The 26,788-nt window shown below is 38.3% G+C and overlaps 1 protein-coding gene and 1 long non-coding RNA gene across 5 annotated transcripts in view; both read left to right on the top strand.

Moving 5' to 3' along the window:
* Dpyd (dihydropyrimidine dehydrogenase) overlaps window positions 1–26,788 on the top strand; it is a 925,939-nt gene that overhangs the window by 499,899 nt on the left and 399,252 nt on the right. The gene's annotated exons all lie outside the window — the stretch shown is intronic.
* On the top strand, window positions 457–25,397 carry LOC132656917 (uncharacterized). Its single transcript, XR_009594726.1, has 2 exons — window positions 457–1,975; window positions 24,279–25,397. It is a non-coding gene; the product is annotated as an uncharacterized LOC132656917 (long non-coding RNA).

Below are 26,788 nucleotides of genomic sequence, written 5' to 3'. Positions count from 1 at the left end.
TGATTTTTGTGAGTTATTTTTATATTCACCTACTCTGCTGAAATGGTTAACAGTTATAGGATTTTCTGATATAATTTTAGGGTCACTTACGAATACCATCAGACCGTGCAGATAAAGTTACTTTGACTTCTTCCTATCCAATTTGTATCACCTTATTCTTTGATTGCTGATGGTCCAGCTAAGATTTTAAGTACTGTATTGAATAGGTATTAAAAAAGTGGACTCTTAAATTTGGTCTTTTCATAATATCCCATGTTTCCTAGATGTTTTATACCAGGGTTCTTTATTATTATTATTTAATACTTTCTTTGCCCAACATAACCATTTCTTTCATTTCTTCTATCCTGTCTTCAATACCTGAGATTCTGTCTTTTATCTCTTATATTCTCTGGTTAGGCATGCCTCTAAAGTTCCTGTTTGAGTTCCTGAATTTTCCATTTCCAAATTTCCCACAGGTTGTTTGTTTGTTTGTGGGGGGGCATTCATTTTAGTTTGTTCTGCTTTGATATGTTATTTTCACTTTCAGGTCTGGACTGTCTTCTTCATTTTCTTTCACTGTTTGTAATTTTATACATTTAAGGGATTTATTAACTTCCTCTTTAAAAAATTCTATCATATACATGAAGGCTACATTAGGTTCTTTGTCTTGTGCTTCAGGAATGTGGCAGTTCTCAGGGACTACTATGATAAGATTCCCTTGTCCTGGGTATTATTGATTCTGTTTTTAGAGTGGTACCTGGGTTTGGGAAGATTGTAGATACCTGGTCTTGTCTTTGTTGCTTGGATGTTTTGTTCCTTGATTTCTGTTACCCTCTTTAGTTCCTAGGAATGTATAAAATTTTTGGATTCCTGATAATTGTGGCCACTGGAATTTCCCTGTAAAATGTGCTTTTAGATACTGGGTACTGATATTTACTAATGGGAATTGTTGGGGCTTCTGACAAGGTCCACAGGAAAGAGGGAAGTAGAGTGTTCAACTAAGATCTGGGAATAGAAGTAGAGAGTGAGGAAAGGTTAAAAAAAGTAGTGGGTTGGAGAGTTGAGGATGAGCTTGGGGAACTACATATGGCAGCTATCAAAGATCTGAAGCTTATGTGCCTGCTTTGCTGACTTACTTTTGCTTCTCTTGCAGGCTTGACTGGTAGGTTTCTATGGAATGCCTGCTGGATTCAGGGGCTGGGATATCAATATGACTGGGGAGGAAAGTTAGAGACGTTCTACATGATCAACTGGAGATGGGGACACAGAGGATAGTGAAGCTACAGAAGGTGGTTTGCCAACGAGTTGGTGATGAAGCTGGGGGATTGGATGTAGAGAAGATGAGGAAGAGTTAAAGATCAGAAGTTAGGTTACTTGGTTTTCTGGCACAAGTTCCCATAGGTTCCCAGGAAATGCCAGCTGGAGATGGGGGCTGGGATAAGCTATTTGTTGGTGGTGGTGCTATGGTGGGGTGATTTTTTTTGGAATAAAGATATCTGTGATCCACTGAAGGTATAGGAGGAAGAAAAGTTGCAGCAGGTGGTCTGCTACAAAAGTAGATATAAGACTGGAGGGGTGGATATGGCAAAGAGGGAGAAGAGGTGAAAATCTGGAGTTACCTGCTTTCCAGTTGGGAACTGGGATAATGGGATGAGTTGGGGGAAGAAAGTTTGGAGGGAAGATCTTTGTGATCCACTGTAGTTAGGGGCAGAGAGGAGAGGCGGGTCATAGCAGATGGTCTGTTACAGAGCTGCAGATGAGACTAGGGGGTTAAATTTGGAGGAGAGGAGAGAATGATGAAGATCTGCAGCTACACTACCTGCTTTCTTGGACAAGGTCCAATGCATTAAAAAAATACTTTATTCCAAATTTAGGCTAGTTGACTATAAAGCAGACGAATCAATTTTCCAATATAATTACATCTTCACCTTTTTTCCATTTCAGGCTGTGATTTCACACTTGTTAATTAGTTAATCATTTTGGGAGAGTGGACAAGGTGAGATTCAAATAGACATTTTAATAATGTAAATTGTCGTGTACAATTTTGATCTCGGTTAGCTAGTGGGTGAACCTACTTTGTAATGGAAAATACCTCTTATGTAGTTTCTTTCTTTCTTCTGAAAGCAACTGGTGCCAAGGTTAATGGAAAATTGTCATAACTGTGGCTAATGGAACTTTTCTTAAAGTCCCATGCTGTCCTTTGAAGAACTTGTTTTGCCTCACATAAAGTTGTGTACATTTTAAACTTAGTTGAAATGTCTACATTTGGGAATGTATAGAAGACGAGGACTTTGGTTAAACTAAATATGGATTGGATTCTGCAATTCATTCCTTGTTTTTGTATCTTTTCATTTTTTTTAAAAACAAGTTTCTGTAAGTACTACGGAGGGAGATTCTTTATCCATCTTTACAAATTTTAAATATAAAACAGTGACCACTTCAAATTTTCACTAGATATCCCTTCGTGGGGTGTTTTGTTGTAAGACTTAATGAGTTTTAGCAGAATTGTACTGCTCTCCACACTCTTTGTCTCAGAGGACTGGCAGTGTGTTCTGTATTCAATATATAGTTCTAAAATAAGATATCAAGGTACAATAAAGTGTCATTAACACATGCTAAGGCTTGATTATTTAGAGAAAAATACTGTCAACTTCCTCTAAGCCAATTACTTCTGTAAGCCTGTGTCCTCATTTGTGTCTTTCTCTTTTATTGAAACCAATGCCCTTTAACTCTGAGTCTGCTAGTGGATTTACATGACTTGCCACAGCATCTTGTGGCTATGAAACAGTTTCCTACCTTCCTTCTGCTAAATACACCCTCTTTAAAAGTTGAATTTCACTCAAGTGCATCATTAAATAGTCTTACTTTTGTGCAAACACACAAAGTCACTGTCATTTGAGTTCTCTTTCTAATGTCCTTATATAACCTCATTAATTCTAATTCAAACATTTTTCAGGCTATGACTACGTAGTGTGTGTGTGTGGTGTGTATTTCTCTATGTATAAAAATAATCTTTTCTCTAAAAAGTGTTTCAACTCTAGCTCTCAACATATGCATAATCAAAATGCAAGATGATTGAACATTAACATAAGACAATGGGAATCCTTGAATGAAAATACTGCTTGCTAAGCTGTACCACCTGTGTCTTTCTTCTAGGCAGAAGTTGCAGGGGCATATCCATGGTCATGCAACTGCCAGGCATACTTAAAATGCAGCACTGTCTCATACGATGACATATGCAGTGGTAGAGATGATGGGGAAGGCCTGTTAGAGTAGGAATTTAAATGTGATTGTGTGGATAACAAGGACACTGAAGAGGTTTTAAAAAGAGGATTTACATAATTCAATTTGGAAGTCACAGTTGACTATAATAGAATTCCCACTCAACTATTTTAACAATGACTTTCACTTCTCATGCAAACTCTTTTCTGATAAAACCAATTTAATCCCCAGATTTGGGCTTGTGTCATCTGCACCTTAGTTTTACCATCCTTCATTCATGAGAAGACAGTGTTTGCTATTCTAAAGGACTCTGCCTGGGTCTTCTGTGACTACATTAACTTTTAGTTGCATTTTCATTTTTCTAACTTTTGCAGTTTTTCAACTAAGTCAACTTGAGATAAAATGGATTTGCTAATAGTTTGCTTTAATTTCCTGTGACTTACAGGCCTTGTAATTGAAGGAATCTGCAAGAACCTGCCAACTGACTGCTTCTGTGAGCCAGTCAAGATAGCTTCACTTCCGAATGTTATACACAGATTGGCAATATCATGAATATTATACTGGTAAATATAACCAGTATATAAAAGCCATCTTCACACACACACACACACCTTCCACCTCCCAACTATGTGTATGTGTAGTCTGTATATGTTCATATATGATTGTGTATATGAGTATGGGTATGCATTGACATGTGGGAGTCAGAATACAATCTCAAATATCTATCCTGAGTTTGTGCTTTGTTTGAGAAATGGAGTCTTGTTTTCTCCTTTGTATATGCTTGAGTAGCTGGCCTATGAGCTTCTGGTGATTTTCTTGCTTCTGCCTCCCATCTCACAATAGGAGTGCTAGGAATACAGATACACACAACTATGTCTAGTTTGACATGGGTTCTGGGGATCTGAACTCAGGTCCTTCTGCTTGCTTAACTATCACTTCATCCAAGATGCCATCAACCAAGCCCTTAACTAAGTCTTCTCACATGGCTTCAAAAAGTATTTCCAATACATGGGAACTCCTTACATGGCTTTTAGAACACTTAGTCATAGATCACTCCTTACTTTGTTAATGGAGATCTTGTTGACTGTTTCAACTTTGCTCTTGTCAGAATGGTTTGCTATTTCCTCATTGGTAAAGCTAAGGTGGCCTCACACTGCATCGTTTTATTTGGGTCCCTTAACTGATCCGTGGGAAAAGTCTTACACATCCCAGAACAAAGGCTGCTTGTCACAGGTACATCTCTTTCAGCACACCACTTACCAAAAGTCCACTAAGACTTTTTTGTCTTTTAGGCATGTAGAGCAGAAAACACTGTCCAGTGTACATGCAGCAGAGATCCCATGGGGGAGGGGGCAAGGAGAAATTGCAAGGTACATGCACAGTGTTCTGGAGGCGTCTTTTAAGTCATATCTTTGGGCTTTGGATGGCAGTAGGAAGCAAATTCTCCATCAGCAGACTTGAAAGAAATCATTCCTTAAGGTCAATGGCTTTGGCTGCTGTATCCTTATTAAAATAAAGCATAAATGACTTCCCAAAGCAGGTATTTTTCCATCTCCCAGTATGTCCCTCCAACAAGAAAATCTGTTTTTGTAACTTATTTCAAAAGGCCTGAAGTCTTAGTAAAATATTTATTTTAACCATATGTATATGTGAGCTCATGAACTTTTAACCAGTGACAGTAAAATATAGGAAAACAACATTTATATTTTATATAATTTATTTCCTGCTGATATTTTGTTTATGGATTTTACCTGTACCATTCCATTTTAAATATTGCAGTAGCCTTTAGGACACATCTTCTAACAAAAGTTGCCTACATGAGACTTAGATAAAGATTTAAATTTATCAAGTGAAATACCTGGAAGAGAAAAAAAAATGGAGAAAAATATGAAGATGAGTTGGTTAAACCTACAAGTACGTCATGAAGGGGAGAAGGGAGGAGGCTAGAGGAAAGTGTTCAAGAATTCCTTATAGTCTAAGGAAAAGCCACTGGAGAATCTAATGTCTGCTAAATGAGCTTGCCAAGTATCTCTGCCCTACTGAGGTCATTGTCTGAGCTCTGGGGAGCAGAGAGGCAATAAATATGCAAGGACAACTTGCACAAAGCAATGCAAAATAAGGCTGAAACTCTAGTTCCATGACTTCTCCAGGTTGAATTCTGTCTAGTGCTACAAAGACAGGCTATCTCCCTTGAATGTGTTGAGGGTTAAGTTCTAAGGCCGACAGGTGGCTGAAGCATTAGGAAGCACCACACTCTAACAGATTGTGTTTCCAAAGCTCAATTTATCAATTAGTCATAGTGACAGATTAACAGCAATAACAAGGACACAACAGTTTCAACAATATACTGTAACCAGAGCTTATTATCTTATTGCATTTGCTCACTTTCTTTTCGCCTAAGGATGTGAGATGATAAAGTGCCTACGTGGTGGTGGTGTAAAGTGAAGCAAGTGACACAGGCCCTGTGAGAGGAAGTAAGCCTAGCATGTGAGGGTTACTAGAACATGCACACTGAGAAATCGTGGTGGTCATCCTCATCACTGAGGGCTTGAGGTGACTTAGGGGGAAGAGGAACAACCTGGATGCACTGGACAAAGGAAAGCTTCAGATCCTTGGCAGCAGGAAGCATGATGGTGCTACTTCTGGACACCCGGAAGGGCGTGCAATTTAAAGTATAGGAATATGTCTAGAATTCTCCACTCAGTACACTTGGATTGCAGCCAGCCATGGTAACTGAAAACTCAGAAGGCAGAACTTTGGAGACAAAAAGGAGAATACCATATTTGGGTTTTCTAAGGTCCTGTAAGACGGGCAGCCACTGTGCATATGGTCTTAAGGAGGGGTGTGTGAAAACAAAGGCACTGTACTTTGAAATCTTCTCTTGATGACTGGAAAGAGAAATAGTACTGCAGACAACAAGGAGCCAGAAGGAAATACAAGGACACATTTTTCTGGCTAAGTGTCATAAACTTAAAGGAAACAGACAAGTTAGCATGCAGATGGCTGGAGATAAAATACACTTATGGAAATTATACATATTAGTGAAACAGTGCAGTATCTTCATATATGTATATATACATATATATATATCATTTATTACAATTTATTTAATTTGTATCCCAGCTGTGGCCCCCTCCTTAAGTCTCCTCCCCATCCCAACCTCTCTCCATTTTCTCTCCCTATGCCCCTCCCCTAGTCCACTGATAGGGGAGGTCCTCCTCCCCTTCTATGTGATCCTAGCTTACCAACTCTCATCAGGACTAGTTGCATTGTCTTTCTCTGTGGCCTGGCAAGGCTGTACCTGCCTGGGGGAGGTGATCAGAGAGCCTGTCACTGAGTTCATGACTTAGAAAACCCCTTCTCCTCTTACTAGACACCCCACTTGGATACTGAGTCTATGGGCTAGAACTGAGCCTGGGCTTTAGGCTTTAGGTCCTCTCCATGCATTGTCCTTGGTTGGGGTATCATTCTCAGCAGGGCCCCCAGGGCTCTTTTTTTTTTTTTTTTTTTTTTTTTTTGTCTGTGCTGGTTTCCTTTTGGAGCTCCTGTCCCCTCCAGGTCTTTATATCTCCACCTTCTTTCATAAGATTCCCTGCACTCTGACCAAATTTTGGCTATGAGTCTCACCCTGTGCTTCGATATCTCAATCTGTACAGTCTTTCAGAGACCATATGTGGTAGGCTCCTGTCCTGGTCCCTGTCTTCTTCTGCTTCCAGTGTCTATCATGTTTGGTGCAGTATCTTTTTTTTATTTGAAGAATGATTTAGTGTCATTTCTTTCCTCAGTATTATTTCTGTTAATAAATTATGTGAGTTCCTTAAAGTTGAACACGTTTACTTATAAAACAAGATTATAATTATTTTAGTTTTTGTTTTTGTTTGTTTTGTCTTTTGCTTTACTCTTGATAGCCTAGTGCTGCTCATGTGGGATTTTTTTTAAATAAAGATTTAGAAATGATTTGTATGATATAACCATTGTAGTGAAAGCTTTATTGGTGCCTTAATCAATATGCTAGGCCAAAACATTAATGGTTACTCAAACAGTAGGAGCTTGTATGTCACTCACTTCTCGTCTCTAGTACCACCATACTGATGGTCACTAATTTCTCACTCTTTACTATTCCACACTACTTTGAAAGATCCTTCCTGCTTCCAATGCCTCCTTCATCCCTACGTCCAAAGTGATGCCATACGAATCTAATCAGGTCGTATTGTTTTTCTTTTTTATTTCCTTGAAACATTATAATTGTCTCTTATAGCTTCAAAAATAAATTTCACAAGCCTTGTATATGTCATTTGCTAGCACAGCTTTCCCACTTTACCTCGTAGCCAGCCTGCCACAACCACAAAGGACTTCTCTGGTTTCTTCGCAATATGATCTCCTCTCAGTGGTTTTCCTTGCCCTGCGATTTCCAGTCTTTATACTCAGATGAAGTAAAATAAAGTTGTTGCTATTGGGAAGGCTTAAGTAATACAGGGATGACTGTTGGCATGAGTGATTTGTTCTTATTGAAACGTACTGGATAGCAGAAGGTATGGCTGACATTTCACCAATTAAACTATGAGAGGTGATCACAAAACCTTTCCTTTCCATTAAACAAAAATTTTACATCTTCTAAATTGCTCAAGACATCTATACTCTTTGCTAGTACATCTGAGAAAAGAATTAAAAAGCCATTCTTGCTAATAGCCATAAATCTCATTAGTTACCAGTCATGAAAACCCCAGAAAATTAAAAGCATTTTAAAGGGGTTGATGCTTGCACTGTAAGGAGCAGTAGGTTTTGCATGTACTGATGAGTTTGCAGAACAATATTTTTCTTTTGAAACAGGGTTTCTCCATGTAGCACTGGCTGTAGTGGACTGGAACTCACAGAGATCCACCTGCCTCTGCCTTCCTGAAGTGCTGGGATTACAGACATGTGCCACTGCACCCAGCTCAAAGAACAATACTTGAAAATATGTTTCTATGTGAATTACTAAGTGCTAATACTAATGTTAAAATATTCAGATTATGATTTCCTGGTTTTAGAAATTCTTCACAATTGATTAAAAATAAATAAGCGAACAAATCTAGACAATGCTATTATATGCATGAAAATCTCCTAAAATGTGCAAAATGGCTTCTGTCTACAGTGTGTGAGGAACTTGTAATTGTGGTGTGAGAAAGACTTGTCCCTATAGCCTGTGTGTGTGTGTGTGTGTGTGTGTGTGTGTGTGTGTGTATGTAGGGGAACTCTTGGTATAGTTTGTGAGAGGGTTAGCCTGTATTGCTCTTAGGATTCATAAAATTTTACTGTGCTGGCTAGTTTTATGTAAACTTAAAACAAATATAGTCATCCAAAAGGAGAGAAGTCAATGGAGAAAAACACCTCCATAAGATCCAGCTGTAGGGCATTTTCTTAAACAGTGGTTGATCCAGGTAGGAAGAGCCCAGTCCACTCTGCCTCATGTTATGCTAGTCTGATGGTCTTATGTTTAAAAAAAATGAAGGTTGATCAAGATAAGAAGAGCAAGCCAGTAAGAAGCACCCCTCGGTGGCTTCTGCATAAGCTCTTGCCTCTTGGTTCCTGCCCTATTTGTGTTCCCTCACGAACTTTCTTCAATGATATACCATGATGTAGAAGTGTGATCCAAATAAACTCTTTCCTCTCCAACTTGCTTTTTGTCAGGTGTTCCATCAGGACAATGGAAACCTTAACCAAGACAATACTCTTTACAGAGATCAAAAGATTTACTCCAATTACTCCAGACACAACCAGTCTTGGGGATTATACCATAGCAAATGTAATTTAAAGTGTTTTCCATTAAAACATGAACCAGAACATTTTAAGTAGTTAGCTGTATAGCCATTTTTTGGAGCAGGTACCAAAGTATCTATGTTATTGGAGTTCGAGTATTAAATAAAAGACGAGTTTGTAAACAGTTCGATAATTGGACAGGCTCCATATTGATTTTTTCTTTGTTATATGATATTACCCACTTCTTCATCCAGAACCATGTCGTACAGGGCTTGAGAGTGCTAGAAACACGGTCGCTGTTATGTATTGGAATGTTGGAATGTGCAAAGACGGAAAGGCTGTCACAGCAGTCAATAAGATCTGAGAGGTGTTGACTAATTGCCTGCTAATTACACAGTAAATTGTCTAATTAAGCTGATGGTTAATTAGGGTGCGCTTGCACAGCAGTCTTGTGGAATTTGCTTCTGATGTCTGGGAAGCAGCTTGTATAATTGGCAAACTGGTAAGGACTGGCAGAGAACAAGACTGGAAAGCTCCCCACCAGTGGGTGACAGAACAGGGATTCAGTGGGAACAAAGGGGTTCTTCTTTTTAGACTGGAGATTTTGTTTCCATCCTGCAGCTGTTCTATGCTGAGCAACTGAGAAACACTTCTGAAGCTGAAAGCTGTAAGAGCAAAGAAGGCTCAAAATCAGCATCATAATAGAGAATGTAGCCTTCATCTGCCTTAAAAAGCCTTCCCAAACACCAACTCATGTTATATTCCTGTGTGTGGTTCGCAACTTCCCTGTACCAAGTATGTTATTTGATGTTCATATTCAAAGAAAATGTGAGGTTAATAGATGAAGAAAAGGTCTCCTTGTGAATATATATGAAGAAAACAAATACAACTGATTAGAAGGCATGAGGAATAAGATATTTGAGTTTTTATTGGCTTCTCTACCACTGTGTACTTTAAAGATGTTAGCCATAGTATAGAAATATTTATATAATATTTTAAATGAATAAAAACATACCATGAGAGAATTTTAATTTCATAATTTTATGAGCTTACCATGCAAGTGGCTTTCATTTATCACTTAATAAAGTATGATAATGCACTATTTCAGTACCTAATTAGGTGAAGCTTCTTTTCTGAGTGCACGTGAGTGAAATATCTGAAGAAACTTTTTAGAAAATAAAAGAACTGGAAATTAAGTTTAAACCTTTTATTCATTGTGGTTGGGGAAGTCTAGCTTTAAGGTTTAAATAAGTCATCTGTTGCTAAAAGACAAATGCAAAAACTGACCCTCCAGAGAAGGAAAGAACTTTGCTCAAGCCTTTCACATAGCTGGAGCTCTGTCCAAACATGTGGCCTCTGCAGAGAAGACCTGAATGCAACTAAGTGTTCCTTATCATTTGTTACCCGACCCACAGCATGGCCTACAGATTTCTGAATACAATTTTGAACAGAACTACATCAGGCTACAGTTGAAATGGAGTCACAGGAACACAGACTCTTGAATTGATTTTCACTTTTATGTCAATAAAAGAGAAAAAATAAAAGCCCTAAAAGCTAAGATTTCTGCAAGATAGGAAGCCCTTCATTAAATTAGTATTTCAGGATTTCTTGCTGCTTTCTCAAACAAAATGCTATCTGTTTGGCATTGGTGGATATGCATGCTTTTGCTTCCATTGTTTTTAAAGAAGGTGAAACTCGGTGCCACTTATTGTTTAGAACACATTATGAACTCCTTAAGATGTTTTGAATTATCATTAATCTTGGAGACATATAATTTATGAGTTAAAATATTTAACATTGTAATAAATAAGGTGGAGCTGGAAAGATGGCTCAGCAGTTAAGTGCACTGACTGCTCTTCCAGAGGACCTGGGTTCAATTCCCAGCACCCACATGGCAGGTCACAACTATCTGTAACTCCAAGATCTAACACCCTCACATGGACATACATGCAGGCTAAACACCAATGCACATAAAATAAAAATAAATTATAAATAAATAAATAAGTCATTTTCAACTTCTAAGGCATAATTACACAGTATAACCATGGAAATAAAAAGATGCAAAATTAAATATTATATCAAAATAAAATCATAGCCATTCCACTTGGAGTCTTAGGTTTCAAAATCATAATATATTTCGTAAAGAAATTATGTATAAGAGCAGAAAATGAATTTACCAAAAGATTACCAAGTAAACAATGAAATTGTTTATGTAAAGGCACATAGGCTGAGGGAGATAGAGGTCAGTACTGAAAACCCAGCAGTCTGTGTTGATCTACTTATTCCTCACAGAAAAACACAAAAGTGTTGTTTGTCATAAATGATAAAAGTCTGATTAAAAAATATCAAGAAAATCTATCACTTAAGGTTTTAAAGAACTCCTTTAAAGGCTTACACATGGAGCCGTTCTATGAGTAAATTTCTGTTCATCTTGTTTTAGTAGTCATCCATTGAAATCTATATGCTACTTTACTTTGTATTTTAAATGTGTCTATATACTCACATTAACAGATTAAGTGTCACATTTAACAGATTAAGTGAAGCATGTTTGTGGAGGAGTCGATGGGTGAAAGAGTGTAATATGTAATCACAGATTCTTTGAAATTGTCTGAAGTATTTCTTCTGTACTATGAAAAATTGAAGTTGAGATATACAATATTTAACAACCTTAACATCAACTTCATCCAGAACACTTGTTTTTGTAATTTTTCATAGCCTAGGCTTGATTGAATGTCATTATTTTCCTGATTTCTGGCTCGTTTTCATGATGGACCGGACTCTCCTCACCTACAGTTCTGTTTGCTGTGGTTTTGGTTATTCGTGGTCAATCACAGTTGGAAAATATTAAATGGAAGGGTAAAAGGGTTAAATGTACACTGTTCTGATCATCAAGATGAAACCTCACACCATCCTGCCCTGTCGCTAGACCCACCATTCCAGTGTATCCAACGCAGCAGTGATCTCTGCAGGTCAGCTGGCATGATATCAGTGCCTGTGTTGAAGTAGACTTACTCTGTGCCACAGTGTACATACAATTTAGGTTACTTGATTTAATCTGTGAACAACATGTTATCTCGCTTCATGACAACAAGTGGGAATAACGTACAATAAGATATTTTGACAAGGATCAGACACCCGGAATAACATTTATCTTAGCATGTTGTTAGAATTGCTATGTTGTTAGTTTTAATTGGTAAGCCATTATTATATCTCATTTATGAATTAAAATTTATCATAGAAATGCATGCATATAACAATTATAGTAAAAATAGTGGTTGGAACTATCCATAGGAATACTATAGTCAAAATTATGTACTGATATTTAATGAATTTTATAATATTTCTATCATCCCAGAAAGCAAGCCTCAAACTTTTTAACAGGCATGCCTGAGTTCTTCAGCATTTTTTTTCAATAGCACATTTATTGAGGGAATGATTAATTTGGGGGGGGGAGAATTATTTTTACAATTTATTCAATATATATCCCGATTGATGCTCTCTCCCTCATCTCTTCCCATCCCTACCCTTCCTCCCTCTTCCCCACTATCCCTCTCCTTTAGTCCTCTGAAAGGGGAATTTCTCCTTCTCTGCCATCTACCCATAGCATATCCAGTCTCATCAAGACTGCCTGGATCCTCTTCCTCTGTGAACTGGCAAGGCCATATCACCAGGGGCAAGTAATCAAAGAGCAGTCAATCACATTCATGACAGAGGCAACTCTTGCTCCTCTTACTCAGGCACCCACATGGAGACTGAGCTTCATCTGAACAAGGGGTCTAGGTCCTCTCCATGCACAGTGCTTGCTTGGTATATCCCTCAGCCTTTTCCCTAAGGATACCAGTAATATATTTTCTAATTCTAAGTTGTCCTATAAATAGAACCAAGTAGTGGATGACTTCTGTGTGTTGTTATTTGCATAATGTTTTCAGGAATTGATTTTCTTATGCATATACCACATTTTATTTACCTAGTTGTTAGTTACATAATAGTTACATCTATTATGTCTTCCATATATTTATTGTAAATCTTTTTTATTTTTTATAATTTTTATTTTTTATATTAATCACAGGTTATTTATTTTGTATCTTAGCCGTAGCCCCCTTGGTCATTCCCTCCCAACCCCACCTTTCCTCCCTGATCTCCTTCCTGCCCCTTCCAAGTCCACTGATAGGAGAGGTCCTTCTTCCGTTACATCTGACCCTAGCTTATCAGGTTTCTTCGGGACTGACTGCAATGTCCTCCTCTGTGGCCTAACAAAGCTGCTCTTCCCTCAGAAGGAGAGAGCAGGTCCAAGAGCCAGCGATTGAGTTCATGTCAGAGACTTTCCCTGTTCCCCTTACTAGGGTACCCACTTGGATGCTGAGCTTCCATGGGCTACATCTGAGAAGAGGTTCTAGGTTATATCCATATATGGTCCTTGGTTGAAGAATCAGTCTCAAAAAAAGACCCCTGTGCCCTGATATTTTTGTCCTTGTGGAGCTCCTGTCCTCTCCAGGTCTTACTAACTCCCCCTTCTTTCATAAGATTCCCTGCACTCTGCTGAAGGTTTGGTTATGAGTCTCAGCATCTGCTCTGATACACTGCTAGGTATAGTCTTTCAGAGACCCTCTATGGTAGGCTCCTGTCCTGTTACTTGCTTTCTCTTACTTCCAATGTCCATCCCATTTGTCTTTCTAAGTGAGGATTGATCATCTTACCTGGGTCCTCTTTCTTGCTTATCTTCTTTAGGTGTATAGATTTTAGTATGTTTATCTTATCTTATAGGTCTAGTACCCACTTATAAGTGAGTATATACCGTGTGTGTCTTTCTGCTCCTGGGATATCTCACTCAGGATGATCTTTTCTAGATCCCACCTGCAAATTTTCATGATTTGTTTTTAATTACTGAGTAGTGTTCCATTGTGTAAAAGTACCACATTTTCTGTATCCATTCCTCTGTTGATGGACATCTGGGTTGTTTCCAGGTTCTGGCTATTACAAATAAAGCTTCTACAATCTTGGTTGAGAAAATGTCTTGCTGTGTACTTGAGCAGCTTTTGGATATGTGCCTTGGAGGGGTATAGGTGGGTCTTGAGGAAGCACTATTCCTAATTGTCTGAGAAAGTGCCAGATTGATTTCCAAAGTGGTTGTACAAGTTTGCATTCCCACCAGCAATGGAGGATGGTTCCCCTTTCTCTACAACCTCTCCAGCATGTGTTGTCACTGGCATTTTTTATCTTAGCCATTCTGATGGGTATAAGGTGAAATCTCAGGGTTGTTTTGATTTGCATCTCTTTGATGGCTAAGGATGTTGAGTATCTCTTTAAGTGTTTCTTTGCCATTCTATATTCTTCTACAGAGAATTCTCTGTTTAGCTCTGTGCCCATTTTTTAATCAGATGGCTTGATTTATTGCCTTTTAACTTCTTTAGTTTTATATATATTCTGGATATCAGCACTCTGTCAGATATAGGGTTGGTGAAGATCCTTTCCCAGTCTATAGGCTGGAGTTGTGTTCTGACAACAGTATCCTTGGCTTTACAGAAGCTTTTCAGTTTCATGAGGTCCCATTTATTGAGTGCTGCTCTTAGAGCCTGTGCTGTTGGTGTTCTGTTCAGGAAGTTGTCTCCTGTGCCAATGAGTTCTTGGCTATTGTGAAGGGTTTTGTTTCCTGGATTTCTTTCTCAGCCCTTTTGTCTTGGGTATACAGGAGGGCTTCTGATTTTTTATTTTAGTTAATTTTGTATCCAGCCACTTTGCTGAAGGTGTTTATCAACTGAAGGAGTTCTCTGGTTGAATTTTTGGGGTCACTCAGGTATACTATCATATCATCTGCAAAGAGTGAAACTTCGACCTCTTCCTTTCTGATTTGTATCCCCTTGATCTCCTTTACTTGTCTTATTGCTCTAGCTAGGAATTCAAGTACTATGTTGAAGAGATATGGAGAGAGTGGGCAGCCTTGTTTTGTCCTTGATTTCAATGGGATTGCTTTAAGTTTGTTTCCATTGAGTTTGATGTTGGCTATAGGCTTACTATATAGTTCCTTTACTATGTTTAGGTATGTGTCTTGTATCCTGATCTCTCCAAAACTTTAAACATGAATGGATGTTAGATTTTTTCAAATACTTTTTTGGCATCTAGGGAGATGGTCATGTGGCTTTTCTCCTTCAGTTTTTTTATGTGGTGGATTACATTGATGGATTTCCATTTATTGAACCATCCTTGCATGCCTGGGATGAAGCCTATTTGGTCATGGTGGATGATATTTTTGATGTGTTCCTGGATTTGGTTTGCAAGTATTTTATTAGGTATTTTTACATCAATGTTCATAAGAGAGATAGGTCTGAAGTTCTCTTTTTTTGTTGCGTCTTTGTGTGGTTTAGGTATCAAGGTGACTATGGCTTCATAAAATGAGTTTGGTAATGTTCCTTCTGTTTCTATTTTGTGGAATAGTTTGAAGAGAACAGGAGTTAGCTCTTTTTTGAAGGTCTGCTAGAATTCTGAGCTGAAACCATCTGGCCCAGGGCTTTTTTTGGAAGGGAGACTGTTGATGACTGCTTCAGTTTCTTGGGAGAAATAAGTCTATTCAATCTTTCTACCTGATCTTGACTTAATTTTGGTAGATGGAATCTATCAGGAAAATTCTCCATTTCTTTTAGATTTTCAAATTTTGTGGCATATAAGCTTTTGTAGTATGACCTAGTGATTGTTTGGATTTACTCAGTGTCTGTAGTTATATCCCCCTTTTCATTTCTGATTTTGCTGATTTGGATAATTTCTCTTTGCCTTTTAGTTAGTTTGGCTAAGGGTTTGTCTATCCTGTTGATTTTCTCAAAGTACCAGCTCTTGGTTTCATTGATGCTTTAAACAGTTTTATTTGTTTCTAATTGATTGATTTCATCCCTGAGTATTATTTTTTCCAGCCCTCTGCTCCTGCTTCTTTTTTTTTTTTTTTTCCCTAGGGCTTTCAGTTGCGTCATTAAATTGCTTGTATGAGATGTTACCAATTTCTTCTTAAAGGCACTTAGTGCTATGAATTTTCCTCTGAGCACTGCTTTCATTGTGTCCCGTAAATTTGGGTATGTTGTACCTTCATTTTCATTGAATACTAGGAAATCTTAAAATTCTTTCCTTATTTCTTCCTTAACCCAGCTATCATTGAGTAGCAAGTTTTTGCTGAAGTCCAGCTTTAGTCCATGGTGGTCAAATAGAATACAAGGGATTATTTCAATCTTCTTGTGTATTTTGAGGCTTGCTTTGTGACCAAATATATGGTCTATTTTGGAGAAGGTTCCATGAGGTGCTGAAAAGAAGGTATACTCTTTTGAGTTTGGGTGAAAAGATCTGTAGACGTTTATTAGGTCCATTTGAATTAGGGCCTCTGTAAGTGCCTTCATTTCCCTAATTGGCTTTTGTCTATATGATCTGTCCCCTTGGTGAGAGTGGGGTGTTGAAGTCTCCCACTATTAAGATGTTGGGATCGATTTATGATTTAAGCTTTAATAATGTTTCATTTACAAATGTAGGTGCTCTTGTATTTGAGGCATAGATCTTCAGAATTGTGATGTCCTCTGGGTCAATTTTTCCTTTGATGAAAATGTAGTTCCCCTCCTCATCTTTTTTGATTAATTTTGGTTGAAAGTCTATTTTATTAGATATTGTGATAGCAATTCCAACTTGTTTTCTGGGTCAATTTGCTTGAAAAACATTTTTCCAACCCTTTACTCTGAGGTAGTGTTTATCTTTGTTGCATAGGTGTGCTTCTTGGATGCAGCAGAATGTTGGATTCTGTTTCCACACCCACTCTATTAGTCTGTGTCTTTATTGGTGGGTTGAGTCCATTGATGTTGATAGATAATAGTGACCATTGAACATTAGTTCCTATTATTGTGGAATTGGTGGTCTTACTGTGATTCCTCGCTTGCTTTCTTTTAATTTTTGTTGAGGGATTATCTGTATCCCATATTTTCTTGGGTACTGTAAATCTTTTTGAACTTTCATTTATATGCTTTGTTGTTGTTGTTTATAAGAGGGTCTCTGTACACACACACAAACATACACATACACACATACATACACTCAGGAACGGAAAAGCTGAGTGATAGGGCAACTCTATTTCTATATCTTGAAAAGGATTTTATCTTTTCCCATAGCATCAATACTAATTTACATTCCTGCCAGCAATATCTGTTTCCGGTCCTTCACATAACTCACTGACCATCATTTTTAGCATAATTTCATCATAAGTATGAAGTTGTTTCTCATTGTGATATCAACTCTTTGTCTCAACTAGAATAATAGAATATGAGGACCCAATAAGTACCTAGTTTTTTTTTATCTCTGGCCTAGTACTATTCTTGAATGCTGAGTTAGAATGGAGGGACAAATGGAATGCCTTAACCCTCTGAGTTTACAAGATTCAATGCAGAAGGGAAGAAATAATCTGCAGTCTCAGACAGTGCAAAGTGACCCTCTGTGAATGTACAGAGGAAGTTAAGTTGATAGCATTGGGTACCAGCTGCATGAGGAAGCTTGAGTGACTTTTCTGTTTAATGTGGCTGTTATGTGTTTGCTCCAGTTTTGCAAAGGAAGGAAGCATAAAATGAGAAAACCAGAAGGTTACATCCTGTGCAGTTACTTACTAATGTGAGATTTTTCAATATGAAAAGAAAACTGTCAATAGATATTTTTATCGTATAAATATAATTATGTCAAATATTCAGAAAGAAAAGGTCACTCTAATAGAGGAAGTACAGTTATTAAAATTGAACTGGAAATGTTAATAACTTTCCAATGAGATATAGACACTCATGTAGAGTTATAAAATGGAAACTAAGAAATTTAATTATTTTAAAAATATGATCTAAAGCTAAACAGGTAAGAAGGAAAAGTTAAAGAACAGAGCAGGATGTTAAATCAATATGATTAATTAACTTAATATAAATAACTTGAGTTGGTATGTTGATCTGTAAATCATGTATCATGCTACCAGTTATAAGAAAGAATTTTCATAGTAATGATAACGGTGTGTGTCATCCTCCCACGAAGCAGACATGTTGTGACAAATTGTTAACCAACTATCTCACACATACAAATGCTAATGCAATCGTAATATAATCAATAATAATAAAATCAACAATGGAACAAATCATTTTGATGTTGCTTAGAAAGGGACATTTATTATAACTCAGAGTTCATGTGTGAATAAAGTACCAAAACAGCATTATTCATCCTTTTAAGTCTATATTTACACTTTGACTTTTAATTTTCAATGAGAACAAGAGGAAGTGAGAGAAAATGGGGAAATCATTTCCATCTGTCTCCAAGTCTTTGTCCCCTTACCTCTCACTCTGTAGTTTCTATTATTTCAACTGGAACACTGACCATTTCTGCAGAACCTCTTCCCATATATTTAGAATGGCACACTAATATGTATCTTCTATCTCTACACTGACTGTCATTTCTTAGGAACTTATTTGTCTTCACTTTAAAGGGAACAGGACAGGAGCCTACCACAGAGAGCCTCTGAAAGGCTCTACCCTGCCAGGTATTGAGGCAGATGTTGAGACCCATAGCCAAACTTTAGGCAGAGTACAGGGAATCTTATAAAAGAAGTGGGAGATAGTAAGACCTGGAGAGGACAGGAGCTCCAGAAGAACAGCAACAGATCCAAAAAGTCTGGGCACAGGGGTCTTTTCTGAAAGTTATACTCTAGCCAAGGACCACTCATGGAGATGGCCTGGAACCCCTTAACGGAGGTAGCCTATGGCAGTTCAGTGTCCAAGTAGCCTCCATAGTAATGGGGACAGGGAGTCTCTGACATGAACTGATTGGCCTGCTCTTTGATCACCTCCCCCTGAGGGGGGAGCAGCCTTACCAGGCCACAGAAGAAGACAATGCAGCCACTCCTGATGAGACCTGATAGACTAGGATCAGAGGGAAGGGGAAGAGGAACCTCCCCTATCAGTGGACTGAGAGATGGACACGGGTTGGGAAGAGGGACAGTGGGATTGGTAGGGGAGAAGGAGGGAAGTACAGGGGGAATACAAAGTGAATAAACTTAAATGATACTACGATGGAGCAGCTGAGAGTGGCCATTGTCACAGTAAATTCTACCGGAGTGGACGCAGGACTAGCCACAGGATTATCAACATGGATTGCTGCAGCCATGAATCATCTGAAGGAATGGGCGGGCATGGGAGTGTTAGCAGGCCTTCTGGTGTTGGTCTCCTTGGTTTGCCTGTGGTATATATGCAAGATTAGAGTCTCACAACAGTGTGATGCAGCCATGATCATTCAGGCCTTTACAGCCATTGAAGCAGGACATTCTCCCCAAGCATGGTTGGATACCATAAAAAGCTAAAATGATACGCTCAGGATGCGAGGCTAAGCAATGCACTCAGGGTCAGCCGCTTTGGACCCAGAGAAGAGCATGTCTGATTGCATGCGGGTTGATGCCCCAGGTCCCGCCTCTGAGAAAAAGGTATCGGACGGTCTGATGCTCTTTGGGTGGATGACACCTAAATGAACATCTGTACAAAGTCCCAATTTATTTCTATTATCAGAGATCAGACCTCTACTCTTGCCTGATGCGTCTAAAACAAAAAGGGGGAACTGTAGAGAGCTGCGGAATGCTATGCCTTAAAGATGGAGCTGGTTTCTGCCTTCCACCTTCCCGATGGTGAGTGCTCTCTGTCACGAACAACTCCACATTTGGCTAAGGCCGAGGATCTGGCTTGCTTCCATGTATGTGGACCTATCTGCATTGCCCCCGTGGCACGCCTGGGTTGGCTACCCAGAGGCTATTTAAGCTGTGGGCTGGCTTTCCCCGGGGTCCGAGGATTGTTCAATGTTCCTGAATAAACTGCATTGAAAAAAAAATAATTTTAAAAAGCTTCATGGATCTGCAAAGTAAAAAGTCTAATATGTACTACAGTAAAGAATTTATCTAGTAGGCAAGATGTACCAGATTGTATTACACATGGGAAAACACATACACACAGGCACAGGTTTTTAGTGAGCTCATCAAAAAGAATGTACTGATTTTTAATCAAATATATTTCCCCAAAATATACTTGGACATGTCTATATCCTGCATACCAACATTTTTAGACATGTTTTCATGCACAAAACCTTATATAACCTCAGTCCAGTTTCTGCCCCATGTCTTCATACAAGTACATTCAATAACAAAGGCCCCAAAATGCCCATGTAGTAAACATCAGTCATGGCTCAACAGGAAGAGAGAGGTAGGTCTGGGGTTAAGGACACTGGCTGCTTTTCCAGAGGTTCTGAGTTCAGTTCTCAGGACCCACATGGCAGGGCACAGCCATGTGTAACTTCAGTCATAGGACATCCTAGTGCCCTCTTGTGCCTTCATTGAGCAGTGCATACATGTGGTTACAGACATACGTGACGTACAGACATACGTGACGTACAGACATACTATAAACATAAAATTAAAATTATTTTAAAGTATTCTTTCAGTTGAACTCAACTTTTCAATCCGCAGACTGTGCTGCACACACAAACCCGTAGACCCATCTCTGCTCAATCCACACATACATGATTCTGCCTACACAATCCCCGGAAGTAGACCATGGCTTCCTGCCCCCAGAACTTATTCATGTTCTATGGGCCTGTCACCCACAGTGAATTCTGCTGGGTCTTAGAATTTTAAATCATACTCCCTGAGGATTGATTGTGTGTATACCTCAGATAAGGCATTCTGAAAGCTACGAAAATTATGTGAGTAGCAAGTCACCTCCGTGGATGTTCTGTTCACAGTGTGGGTGAACTGAGGCTTTGTGATTTCCAGGCTTCCATCCCACGTGCTTCTGCCAGCCCTGGAAGAGAAGATGGTCTGGAATAGAGGTTGGGAATGCTTAGCTGCCTTGCTCCATCTCCTAGTAGGGGTTGCTGTGATCTATTATATGATTTTAAAAATTGTTATTGACATTATTTTGGTGTATGCAAAGTTGGAATTGTTGAAGGCTGAGTTTGGATGGATGACCAGTTTTAGGAAGAAAATGAAAATACTATTTAAAAGATTTACTCTGGGCATGTGTGTGTGTGTGTGTGTGTGTGTGTATTATTTTGTGTAACTAAATTTCTCTGTGTATGAGTGTGTATGCTAGTGGACTCAGGTATGGTCAGACTAGGAAGCCAGAAGTGTGTTGGATGGTCTGTCCTTTTATTCTCCACTTATTCATTTGAGACAAGGCCTTTCTCTGTATCTGGGGCTCATATTTTTTTCAGCTAGGCAGAAAGGCAGCAAGCCTCTACCCCTATGTTTTCTGCCTCTACCTCCCTCAGAACTGAGGCCACATCTGTGTGGGTCCCTGGCTTGTTCGTTGGGTGTGGAGATCTGAATGCTTGTTTGCTTGACTGTGAAGCAACCGCTCTCATCTGCCCAGTCATATCTCCATTCCTCTACTCTCCCCACCTTGGTTTGCTTGAACCTCTGGCACTTCTTTTACATCCCATGAATCACCATTCCCAATTCTTTGACAAAATGAGTCTCCCTTGAAACTCACCCTTTAGTAGCAGGAAGGTGGCATGTTGGATAGCATGGAGTCAAAGTGGGCATCTTTACAAGGTGGGCTATACTGACACCATCTTTTCACAAATCTTTAAGCAGTTTAAAAATACATTTCAGAAGTTATGCCCAATGTTTTTCAGAGTCGAAATCCCCAGAGTTCTGGATTTCCTTAACTTCCTTCACTGCATTTGGTTTAATACCAAGCTATGAATATAAAAAACATTTAGTACTGAGGGATTAGCCTCTCCCTAGAGCTCCATGCAATATTTTAAAGGTGTCCCAATGTTATAGATTGTGCTGAAGTAAAACAGTCTATTTAATATTATATTTCTATATTCATATTTACTATAGTGTCTCAGCACAGCACAATCCTTAACATCCTATGGAGAAGGATGCAGTGTACAACAGCGAAGAACATTCTTCAGGAATACTGAAAGGCAAGGTGTTGATTTTAAAAGACATTTTGTCACAGATGAGTGAAGAAGAAAAAGATCAAACCAGCCAGTCTAGCCAATCCAGGGCCCATTCATGCATCTTCTCTGCTTAGTGCTCTCCCCTTCTGTGCCATTAGCATTTTCATTTCAAAAAAATGACAGTCTGCAGTGGAAGCAGTAAAAATGTTCAACCTGTGGTTTAAATTATTGATTTTTTAGAATATTGAAGCAGTATTTCAAATGGATTTTGTTAGAGATACTTCTCGGTGGGTGGGGGGATTTCAAAGGTAATTTGATATCTAAAAGCCTGGGTATTTCAAAGACTTCCCATTCTTTGAATTCTTTTAGACTCTAGATGATTGGATAAAAAATGCTTATTGTCTTTAAGATTCTAAGTAGCAGAACACAGGCCCCTGGAACTTAAAAGGTATGCTTGCACGTGATGTTCCACATGATTAATGGTGGAGTCTTGAAGCCTGATCGACTAGTAAAATAAGTCTGTGTTTGGAAACAGAAGCTTGTTTTAAAAATGAAGGAAAAGACAAAGGTGGTTTTCATATGTGGAAAGTCAGTAGTCCGACTGATAATCAGTTTGTTAATAGCCAGGTGCAATTGTGTAAGAGCGGAGTTTTAAAAAGCCCTTCTAAGTGTGTTATGCTAATAAGGAGTTATGTAAGGCCACAGAGATTGTCTTTGAAGTCTTCCTATGTCCTCTGTCACAGTGAGTGCCACGTAGGAACGAAAGTGTTTTGACAGGGAACAGAAATCCTGACTGCTTCTTGTGGGCCAGGCAGGGAGTTTGTAAGTCACTGCATGTTTCTCCTTATGGAAAAAGCTAGTTAAAAATTACATTACATCAAATGGCTTGATCTGCAATCATTCTCCAAGTCGAAGTCCTATTGAAGTCAACGAGAGTTGGAGTGCAGATTTATGGCTGTATCAAGCTTCTATGTGGAGGGTTGTATTGTATTTGCAGAGTCAAGTATCACACCTCGATGGATGACGTGAGTTTGAAATGAAATCTGATATGGCCCCTTGACAAGTAGAAATGAATTAAAAAACTGGATCAAAAGAGATCTGTGTGAGGAATTGGGAAATGAAAGGGAAGTCTGCTACTGAATACATGAGATGTTCCCATAATAAACCCTGTGAACATTTCAATCAACTTAAAAATCCCTTCTCAATGACACTGTGACCATGAAAACTGGTTAGAGTGTCTATGAATGCTGCTACTTTGGGGAAATAAATTTTTAATAAGAAGGTGAAGACTGTGGAATCAATTTCTTTTCTAAGATCTAACCCTCCATATCTAAAAACTACAGCATGGGTGACAAGGTGGCTCAGGGGATTAAGGGGCTGTGGGCTGCCAAGTCTAGCCACCTGAGTTCAATCCTCAGAAACCACATACTGAAAGGAGAGAACCAATTCCCACACATGATCCCCTGCACTTCTTATGTACACACTAACACATATTCACACACAAGCACATAAAGATTACAGAATTTAATTTTGTAAAACTACACAATGGGCAATGTGACTCAACTATTTATTTATTATTATACCAAATATTATTTTATTTAATATTAACTATTGAGAACATCTTTTAGAATAATCACTTGTAAAGGAAAAACCAGTTTTCTCCAATGGAGTACAACTGGATATAACAACCACACTTCATGGTGGGCTTCATGCCCAGTAGTAGATGGAAAACATAAAATGAACTCATTATTATTTTTGTAGAATTTTGTCTCCTATTGTTTTTTTGGGGGGGGGAGGGAGAACATTTTTTTTTTATTTTACTAGTGCTTTGCTTGTATACTATGGTTTCTAATTTAGTATTTTTGTAGGGTTTTGTGAATGTGTAAGTTTTGTGTTTTGTTTATTCATTTTTTTCTTTGGTTGTTTTGTTTTGCTTGATTGTTTTCTAAAGAGTAGCTTTGGGTGGATGGGGATGTGGGAACGAGCTGGAAGAAGCTGAGGGAGGGGAAATATCAGAATGTGTATATTAAACATAGTTTTTGATAAAAAGGTTTTTTGCATGTTTTCATCCTATTTCAAATGATGCCAGCCTTTGTCAGGCTGAGGAAGGATGATTGCAAGCTTTAAGTCATCTGGAGATAAATAACAGCACCCTGTTTCAAGAACAACAATAACAATGCATATTGACATCCTCAACAAAATCAGTGGTAAAAGAAAATTGAAAAAAAAAATAAAATAAATAAATAAATAAATAAAAAGAAAATTGAAATCCAGAAGACACTGAGCTCTTGTCATCCCATAGTCTCTGTAAACAGTATGCTCGTAGTTTTGTTTTTTTTTTTTTGTTTTTTGTTTTTTGTTTTGTTTTTTCTCCTTTCATTCATATACTGTTTTCCATTCTTTAGGTCTGAAAACTATTCTTGTGGGTTGATATCCCAGGAACCAAGCAAAAACTAATTCACAGAATTTCTACAACAATGTATGCAATATAAATTATTACTGGCACAATATTCTGATTATCTACGATGTCTAGGAAAGAGATACAGAATGTATATTCTTCCTAAAACCATTATTAAGACACGTCTGCCATGAAGAACTGTGAATCAATGAAAGATGATGATGATAGTGATGATAATGACGCCAGTATATTGGCATGTTCTAGTACGCTTTAACTGTCAACTTGACATGGGTTGAAGTCGCCTGATCGGGAGTCTCGATTTCAGTTCAGAATTGCCTATGGACATTGTTGTGATTCAGATTCCAGACAAGCAACTGAGGTGCCTATTCCACATGTCCAAGTGGGCCTGGCCTCCAGGTTCTCCCAGAATCCCTCAGGCTCTACCTTAACTTTCTAGCCCAGGGCCTAGGCCTTCTCTCCCCCTAGAGGCTATTTACTTTATAATCCAGATATCTTGGTTTTGTCTTTCTTTCTATCTGTCTGTTGTCTCTCTGTCCATCTGTCCTCTCTCTCTCTCTCTCTCTCTCTCTCTCTCTCTCTCTCTCTCTCTCTCCCCTCTTTCTCTCTCTGCTGTCTGATTTTCTGTCTCCCAGTCTGCACAGTAACTTCCCTAACGTCCTCCTGTGAGATATCTGAACCCACCCGAGAGCTGTTTCCAATTAAACCTGCCTTTATATACTTTGAATTGGCTCATTTCATTGGCAGAGAATACTTATCAGGCATAACCACGGGTGACAGTCATGACTGTTAATTTATGTAGGAGGTCCAAGCCTACTGTCGGTGGCACCAGTCCCTGGGTAGACGGTCTCCTGAGTTGCATAAGAAAGCTAGCTAAGTGTTTCTAATTTAGTATTTTTGTAGGGTTTTGTGAATGTATAAGTTTTGTGTTTTGTTTATTCATTTTTTCTTTGGTTGTTTTGTTTTGCTTGATTGTTTTCTAAAGAGTAGCTTTGGATGGAGTTATTTCCAATTCTTTGCATTTGCAAATAGAACAATCATGAACATTTAGAAACCATTGGACATTGCTTTAGTCTCTCTGTTACTAAATAAAGAAGGATAGACTTAATGTGTCCTGTGGTATATGTGTATTTAATTATATCAAATACAGACTTTTTACATTTTTGGTTGTGACCTGAGCCTTTAATGGCTGAGCTATCTCTCCAGTTGGGTATGGTGGCTAATGCCCCTAATCCCAGCACTCAGGGTGGCAGAGACAAGCATATCTCTGTGAGTTTGTGGCCAGCCTGGTCTACAAAGTGAGTCCAGGACAGCCAAGGCTACACAGCAAAAACCTGTTTTGAAAAAAAAAAATTAAAAAAGAAGAAAAGGAAGAAAAACAGACTTTTTTTCCCAGTATGGCTGTAATATTTTCCATTCCCAGAAGTAATGTGGACATATGTGGTCCAATCCATTTACATCCTCTTAGGAAAAATTATCATAACGTTTCTCTGCTTTTAAAAAATAATTTTGCCCATTCTTACAGCTGCTAATAATGTGAAATATGCTTTCCATGTTTAGCAACCCTCTGTATATCCTTTTCATGGTTTCCTGTCATGGAAATTAATATCTGATATAAATGCATCAAAATGTAACTATATTTCTTAAAATGCACCTGAACATACATGTATAGAGGCAAACACCCCTAGATCTATATTTTAAAACCAAATACAAATATTTACTTAAAAATAAAACAACACGGGTCTGGAGAGATGGCTTAGAACTTTAGAGCATAGAATGCTATGGCTGACAATGGCCTGTAACTTCAGCTCCAGGATAGTTTTTCTACTCACATGTAATTGTAATTGTATGACTAACACATAATTATAAAATATGTAATGAATTAAATATCAGGCTTAGTCATCTTAAACTTCAGACAGTTCAATAAATAAATATTTGTGTGTTAATGCATTACTTGAAAATTAATTTGCTTTAGAAGAAATATGTGTCATATAACCTATGCATACATATATAGATACAATGACTTGTAGGGAAATGATATCAAAAACAATCTTACTTATTTCGTTTTATTTAATTAGTCCTATGTCATCTTTTGTTTTTATTTATTAAGAAACATTTGCTTTCCAGTAGTGATTTTTGGTTTAAAAAAAAGCATAGCTTATCAGACAGTATTTTTTATATGTATTTGAAAATAGCATGCACAAAGATCTAATTTTACTTGCAGGACACCTTAGTAACCTTGCGTTCCAAATGCCATGAGTCATTGAACTAGAGCAAAAGTTACACTTAAACCATAACTCCTAGCTGCTTTGTGATGTCAAGAGTTTTTGGATCACTCTGTGACTCCTGTAAAATTTGATAGGGTTGGGTCTGGCAGCAACATGACTTCTTAGTACTTGCGGTACTGTTGTGTTTAAAGAATTCTGGACATGGAGTATCTAACAGGCTTCCATGACACGAACACTGATTTAGATGTTGGTACTTTACTTTCCTAACTCA

The sequence above is a fragment of the Meriones unguiculatus genome, chromosome 10 (assembly GCF_030254825.1).
Source record: "Meriones unguiculatus strain TT.TT164.6M chromosome 10, Bangor_MerUng_6.1, whole genome shotgun sequence".
Classification (NCBI taxonomy): Eukaryota; Metazoa; Chordata; class Mammalia; order Rodentia; family Muridae; genus Meriones; species Meriones unguiculatus.
The sequence above is the reverse complement of the archived record's forward strand: the minus strand, read 5'-3'. Positions and strand labels throughout refer to the sequence as shown.